The sequence below is a fragment of the Elaeis guineensis genome, chromosome 2 (assembly GCF_000442705.2).
Source record: "Elaeis guineensis isolate ETL-2024a chromosome 2, EG11, whole genome shotgun sequence".
Taxonomy (NCBI): domain Eukaryota; kingdom Viridiplantae; phylum Streptophyta; class Magnoliopsida; order Arecales; family Arecaceae; genus Elaeis; species Elaeis guineensis.
In genome coordinates, this window is record NC_025994.2 from 56,141,490 (window position 1) to 56,150,010 (window position 8,521).

Genomic DNA, 8,521 nt, shown 5'->3' on the forward strand with positions numbered 1-8,521 from the left:
ATTAGATTCAGTTTGACTTGGATTGGTTTTGATTTGATCAAGCCTAATTGCAAGGGTAACTTGTTTCTGATTTGATCAGGACTTGGACTCAATTAGTTTCTAATTGGGTTAGAAATTTATTGAGATGATTGGGTTCTTAATTAGATGAGATTTCTTTCTCTCTTTTGGTTCAAACCAGATTTGATTTGGTTTAGAATTAGATTGGAAATGAAGAGTCCAAGCTAGCAGAGACTCTTTCTCTTCTCCTTGCGCCACCCTGGACTCACCCTCTCTTCTCAATGCCAAAATGGTTTTGTATGTGATTTTTGGATGTGAAGAGAGTGGGTGCAGATAGGATGGGCGGCATGCATGATGACTCATGGCTCTTATCTCCTGCCTAATTTGAATGCGATCCGAATTAGAGATAAGGAGATAAGAAGGAAAGAGACTTTTTATGATTGGAAAGAAGGGTGGCACCAATTAAATTTTTTCTTATTTTCTTTGAAGTATTTTTGGATGTGAGAAAGATCAGATCTCTTTCTCATGCTATCACCCATTCTTGGAAAATTTAGGACACCAAAATTGGTGGTTGGTGTGGAGAATATTGGTGCCCCCCCTTGACCGAAACCCTGATGCCCATCTATAAAAAGGGAGGCTCCTATTGTTGATGCCTAGCAGTGTTCCTTGCTGATTTTATTTTTCTATCAGAGCTCTCCTCTCTCCTCTCTTCTTCCATAGATTCTTTCCTCCTTTGGAGCATCCAAGAGATCAAGAGAAGAAGAAGCAGTTCAGCCTTTGAAGATCCGTGCGAACTAGTACTTCTAAAGAGCTTTATCTACATCGATCTTCATGTGGACGATTTGTAGAGGCCGGACTTCTTGGTGTGCTGTAAGCAACCTGAAGGAACTCTCTTCTATACGAGATTATTGTGGATATTAGCAACCCACAATCTGGTAATGAGTTTTGAATTTGTTAGACTACTTTTGATAGATCTAAGGATTAGATCTAGTCTACAGCATCGATTAGGTCGATGTAGATTTTTATTTTCAGATCTTAAGTTCATATTAAATCATAATAGTTCTTCGCATGGTAGTCTAGATTAGTTCATATTAAAAAGGTCGCTTCTCTTATGATGGTCAAAAGTGTCTATTAATTATCATATGATGGTCATGTAGTAATTTATTGGATAGAAATAAATGGCTGCACAGCATTGCTAAACTAAATCAACTACACATTATGGACTAAAAATTTTAAAGTTTTGGAGTTTAAGTATTTCTCATGGAAACTTGAAGGGATCAATGTGTATTTTTCTCATGTCTTTAGATTATTCTATTTTTTCAAAGATAGAAAAAAGATAGTAAAATAATCTTACAAATACAAAATAGTCACTTTAAAAAATTAAAAATATAAAATAGTAAAATAACCATGTTACTTTATAGTATTATTGTAGTGTGACCTTTAATTATGAGCCATAATCTTGACTATAGATGAATAATCACGGCCACGTAATCACATACTACAATCCTAATCAATGGCCCATAAAAAGATTTTGAAAGAACCAAAGTACAATGGTTGCAGTTGCACCATTACATTAATTATGTAAATATTGTGCCAAATTTAAAGAAATCTCTATTTGTGCAAAAGCCTTAGATTATTCTATTTTCTTGGAGATAGATTGTTAAATAATCAAAATTATGTAGTCATTAACCAAAAAAAATCTGACCAATGAAATCTATGAACAAGTCAAAACAAAATCAACAAAGTCAAAAATTTATAAATACAAAATAGTTCATAAAGGGCCCAACCAACTCTGAATGGTGGCATAAAAATAAAAATAAAATAACTTCCAAAAATATAAAAATAGCTCTATTTATCAAATATATAAATAATTGCAATGCTATAGTTTCACTGTTATATTAAGTATGTAACACAATGCAGCAACCACTTAAAAATTATATCAGTGCAAAAGCCTTAGATTATTCCATTTTCTAGGATAAAAAAGATAGTTAGATAGTCATAATTATTTAAAAGTTTCCAAAATCTAACCAACAAATCTGTCTAAAAAAAATAAAAAGCCACTTCTCAGAAAATTAAAAAAAATTAAAAAATATTTCATAAAGGGCTCAATCACGTTCAATCAGAATAATCATGTCTATGTAATCATGTACCAAAATTCAAACTAATGATAACTACAGAAAAATCAAAACAAAAATATAAAATAGCTCTATTCATCAAATAAATAAATAATTGTAATTCTATAGTTGCACCATAATATTAATTATATAAAATAATGCATCAATCACTTACAAAAATTCTAATAGTGCAAAAGCCTTAGATTATTCTGTTTTCTGGAATAAAAAGATAGATAGTTAGATAATTATAATTATCTAATAATGTGCAAAAATCTAACCAACGAAATCTGTCAAAACAAAAGTAAAAAAGCTCTATTTATCAAATATATAAATAATTGCAATGCTATAGTTTCACTGTTATATTAAGTATGTAACACAATGCAGCAACCACTTAAAAATTATATCAGTGCAAAAGCCTTAGATTATTCCATTTTCTAGGATAAAAAAGATAGTTAGATAGTCATAATTATTTAAAAGTTTCCAAAATCTAACCAACAAATCTGTCTAAAAAAAATAAAAAGCCACTTCTCAGAAAGTTAAAAAAAAATTAAAAAATATTTCATAAAGGGCTCAATCACGTTCAATCAGAATAATCATGTCTATGTAATCATGTACCAAAATTCAAACTAATGATAACTACAGAAAAATCAAAACAAAAATATAAAATAGCTCTATTCATCAAATAAATAAATAATTGCAATTCTATAGTTGCACCATAATATTAATTATATAAAATAATGCATCAATCACTTACAAAAATTCTAATAGTGCAAAAGCCTTAGATTATTCTGTTTTCTGGAATAAAAAGATAGATAGTTAGATAATTATAATTATCTAATAATGTGCAAAAATCTAACCAACGAAATCTGTCAAAACAAAAGTAAAAAAGCAACTCCCCAAGCTGTTGTAGGGCCCAACCGGGTTCGAACCGGTGACCTATTGATCTGCAGTCAATTGCTCTACCACTGAGCTATGGACCCATTGATAGTGGTGTTAGCTAGTATCATATAAAGAAGGTTGGGTGATAAATAAAGAACAGCGCTTCTACAAGGAACAGAAAAATGAGGGACTAGAAAAGTCATCTCCTCTCCTCCCTTTCATTTCCCTTTGCCACCTCTAAACTCAGCAAACTCTTAGACTGTGAGAAAAATTCTATTTTAATTATAATTAATTTTCAAATAGAGATGACAATAGATAGAGTTTGGATTGGATATTGTATTACCCATCTCCAAATTCGAACTTAATACTCTATACCCAAATCCTATCCGATATCCAATCGGATAAGAAAAGAGATATCCATCCTCGTACCCAATGGATTCGGAGATACCCACGGATAACCCATTTTCCGATACCTAATCCATACCCGCTCTATGTTTATCCCATATCCAAAAAAAATAAACAATCAAAATAATTTTATGTATATTATTAATCAAAATAAAATTATCAATTCAATATAGAATATAATTTATAAGTCCAGATTTATAGAAATCAGACATAAAAATAGAATTATAATTCAACATAGAACATATAAATAATTAAAATAAATTTATGTATATTATCAACCAAAATAAAATTACCAAAACAAAATTATAAACATATATATTCGGGTATGGGTTCGGATATTACCCATACCCGTAGGTTCGGGTCGGGTTTGGATAGAAAATAGCACTATCTATATCCTACCCATACTTCTGCTACATTTTTCAGGTTTTATCCTAATTCAAATCCAAATCCAAATCTGATCAAATCATCCTATTTTTTGGATTTGATCGGATTTGGATAGGGTGTATACCTATCGGGTCGGGTTGATTTTATCATCTCTATTCCCGAATGCAAATTTATGCTACAAGAATGAAAAAAAAACAAGAATATAATCAGGAGTTAAAAGCATGTAATCTTTCCAAAGGAAGATTCTGGAAACACTGATCACATGCTTTTGAAAGGTATTTTATTGACCTTCCTTCCAATTAAAGATTTCATTTCTATCATTCTCCATATCAACTAAATATAATTGTACTAATAAAAAAGTTCACTGTTTGTTCTGTCAAAAGGGTTTGTTGTTTGACACCCACCCATATGTACTGTGAAGTGCCTATGAAATCAAGTACGTGCAGACCATCCATCTATGCATGATGCGAGGAAGGCCAAAATCAGATAATTATCCACTAGGACATAGGTGAACTGAAAGGTGATACATCAAATTTGGGAATTGATTGCTAGTGAAAGAAACCAACAAACAAATCTTTTCCAATTTGTCTTTTATACTTTTATTAAAATAGAAATAATCCAATAGTTGGCTTATCAATGAAGGTACATAAATCTAGGATTGTTTGATTTGGTTTAGATAGCATGTGGTATGATTGTTAGTTTTTAGTTTCAATTTTTTTAAAAATATTTAAGTTTTTTTTAGGTAAAATGAAGTTTTTTTTTAAAAAAAAAATCAAAAACTCAAAATTTATTTGGTAGTGAATATGGTGATGACGGTAGAGATTATTGATATCTCACGGCAATTAGTAGCAACTGTGGTCGAGTGGTGGTTGTCAATGGGTGATAGTAAAGGCTAGGTGTCAATGGTGATGGTTAGTTAGTACATTTGGTAGTTGACGGTGGCTGTCAATAGTGACTAGTAACAATCGGTGGTAATGGCTAGCAGAATTCATCCAATTGGGATATCTATTCAGAACTTAAAATTATTATCAACAAAAAGGAAGGTGTTAAAAAGGGCTTCGAAAGAACTCTTAAAGAAGAAAGATAGCTTGTTAAGCTACCATCGATCTTAAGTCTTCCTAGCAGCTTCGTTACCTCCCTATGAAAAATTGATTCTATTTTGAAGAGAAAACTTTTTAGATTTTGCATCCTAAAGAAATGCATGACCAGATTAAAGGCACATATGTTGATTCGCAATGAACCATTTCACCCGCCATGATGCATGACAGAAGAGAACGAGCACAAAATATCAATAGATAGTAATGATTAGTAATACTAATGGTAATTGTAGATAGTTGAAAGAGAGTAAAGGTAGCAGTTGATGGTGGCGATGATGATAGGTGATAAGTGATGGGCATGGTGGTAGTCACTTGCCAATTTTAAAAAATTGAATATATTTTGATTTTTATAGTTTCTGGGCATTGCTTATCGGTTTTCAAAAACATAAAAATAGAAATTGGGCACACCTATTTTGCATTGTTTTTGATGCCATTAAAAAAATTAAAAATTAGAAAAATTCCGCCATGCCAAGTAGGTGTTCATCGTTGCTATTCATTTTCGTATATAATATAGGGTGTTGGTCATCTAATAATTTTAAATCATAAGAAAAAAAAAAAGAAAGGATAAATGAAAGAACTCATCAATACTCGATGATCATTAAATCAATCAATCATTGACTGTCAATTCAGTCGCAAATGATAACACTCTAACAAATCAAATGCGTACATTGATTTTAAGTCAACATATAATTAAAAAATTTGACACCATTTTGAAAAAATATCTACTAGGGAGTTCATTTTATGACACCCATGTCAAAAGCCACACCATTAGTGCCTAACAAATCAGCTAAATATATTGACATGTGTTGCATATACCTTCACCCTGACTTAGTGCGGAAGATGGTTGAGACTGGATGGGGCAATTTTAGATTCTAGTTGGTCTTGTTGGCTGTTGCTTTCACATTAAATTTTTTTTTAGTATAATTTTATCTTAAAATTTTTGAAACAACAAGCTACGCACTAGATATTGTCCCAATCTATTTTGAGAACACACTTAGGTCTATTTTTAAAATCAATCAGAAGCAACTTGAGAATTAGATACTAGAATAAGAATAAAAATTGTTAACTTTCGTTCCAATTATTTGGTAGGAGAAAATTTTATTTTTTTATTTTTATTAAAAATATTTAAATTTTTTAAAATTCAATCTCAATTTTCTCATAGTATTTAAAATTTATTTTGATCATAATTTTAATTTTAAAATCAAATATATTCAAAAAAATATGATTATTTTGATTTTAATATCGACCTCGATTTCAGTTCCGGCTGCCGACCAATGTACCCCAGGTTTCTCTTAGATCCCGGAATATGCCACCATGTACATGGGTGTGGTGGGGCACCATCAAAATGGTCCTCACATCGCTTTGTACGATATTTATTGTCGAATGTCTCTTTTCTCCTCCACTCGATGAAGTCCCATACGTGCAGGCTTGCAAGTTGCCTCGACAACTTTTTTTTTTGGACGCAGCACGCTATGCTCTTAAAAAACCAAATATGAAAACTACCCTTCATTCGTACATAATATGCCAAGAATGTGGCAGAAACAAACTGGGTTTGGTGGAGCCCAGATGGCGCGCCAATAGTTCTCGATCAGATTAGCTGGACCTTGTGGAACACACAACATACAAACATAAATTGGGTAGGTATTAGATTCCAGAGGCTGGTGAATGTATTGAATTGGGATCAATTTGTAGTTGATGGTTCTAATTTATCAGCAACCTGTCATAAGCTTCAACCAGCTTCACGAGAACCATCCGACCACATATGACAGATAATTAGGTTGGTTATCTGGCCAAAATAGTTATCAATTAAAGCAGTGATGGATGGTTTTGGCAAACTCTTGCAAATAAATTAATAGGTGTGATACATATCATGAAAAATAGTTGGAACAAAATTTTAAAATTATATTTTTTATTTTTTTGAAAAAAAAATAAACGGGGCTTTCTACGGTACCATAAAAAAAAATAATTATGTAATATTTATCTAAACTATTCAAATATTTTTAGAATTTATTTATTCATTTTTTTTTAATATTTTAATGTGCATGCGGCTATCCATCTTTTGATGGATATTTTTGAAATATGTATAATATTCTATGATATTTTTTAAATATCGTAGAGGATCTGTTTCCGAGGAAAAAAAATTTTACTAACTGTATAAAGGTAATTAAGCTAGAAAAGGGAAGAAGGGAAAGAAAGAGAGTAAAGATGAGAGAATATAAAATGAGATTTTATAATAGAAGAAAGGACATAAGAGTATATATAGAGAGCAATGCTATATTGCTATACTGAGAGAGTAATAAATTAAATAAAAGACTTTTCATATATATACTTTTGCCAATATGGCTTGTTGCACATTTGCTTTTAGAAAATGACTACTTATATATACCTCTAAAATCATCCTATGTTAGATGTCCTTCTTGTTAGATTTTTTGGCTGATAGCGAGAATAAATAACTATTTTTGAATATCATTGATACTATTATCCTTTTATGTTAATATCCTTAAAAATTTAACATTCAATTTGTATTGAAAAAGCTATATCTTTATATAAATTGTTTGAGTGTATTGATGCAAAGTGTAATACAATTATTTCAGCCAAAAATCTAGGAGGGGTATCCATTCAAAAATAGGAAGATTTGATGGACATATATAAATAATGATTTTCAAAGGGTGAACATGTAATAATATATATTAGCAAACTTATGCATATATGAAAAGTTTTCAATAGACTTGTTGCGAAGCAATCCAGTTACCAGCTTCAGACATTCATTCCGTTTCTAGAGCTACTTAATAGAAATTTTGCTGCACTCTTTTCAAATGGCTCAGAAAATTGCAAGAGTTGATTGCAGCCCAATAAAAACATGCAAACTCGTCTTCTTGACTAGTAGGATTAAATTAACGATAAAGTTCTCTACCATGTGCCGCACATTGTTTAGAACATCTTAATAACATTAGGGTGTTTATCTCCTTGGTAAGGGATCTAACTAAAAAGTAATGACTTGTAAATATTATCTTCTATTGGACTTTTAAGAACTACACTATTGACTTTCAACATAGAGAATTTTGTGAATCATCAAGTTATCGACTTGTCCAATCTATTTTCACCCAAGCTAACCCAACTCGATTTGGTTGAGCACAACCCTTTGTTTAACCCAATATGAAAAAACCTTTGACCTAATCAAGTCCAAGATCCCATCAAATCAATTGAGGGCATGTCTAATTTGGGGAGGGGGGGAATTGGACTCTAAAATGATCATGAGAATGTGTGACTTTCATTTCACTAGTTTGATTGGAGAGGGTCCCATTTTCATTATGATTTCAGAAAGAAATGAGAATACTTTGATCCTTCAAAATCTAATCTTTATTCTCATCTAATATTCAAATTCCATTCCAAATCTAATTTTGATTTCGGTCACGAATCAAACACATCAAGGGATATAACCATTTTTATTCACATTCCGATCTACATGTCACTCAACCCTAGCAAATCCAATTCACCTAAAATAGATGCAATATAGATCATTAAAATTTCAATTAACACCATAGGTTTTGCAGCGCATCATATGGCAATTAAGAGGGTCATGTCCTCACCTACTGTATAATTGGATGTTCGAACTATTATTATTGGACCTGGTCAACGGACTAC

General features: G+C 31.3%; 1 non-coding gene across 1 annotated transcript; it reads right to left on the bottom strand.

Moving 5' to 3' along the window:
* Window positions 1-3,019: 3,019 nt before the first annotated feature.
* On the bottom strand, window positions 3,020-3,091 carry TRNAC-GCA (transfer RNA cysteine (anticodon GCA)). The gene has a single exon. It is a non-coding gene; the product is annotated as a tRNA-Cys (tRNA).
* Between the last annotated feature and the right edge of the window lie 5,430 nt (window positions 3,092-8,521).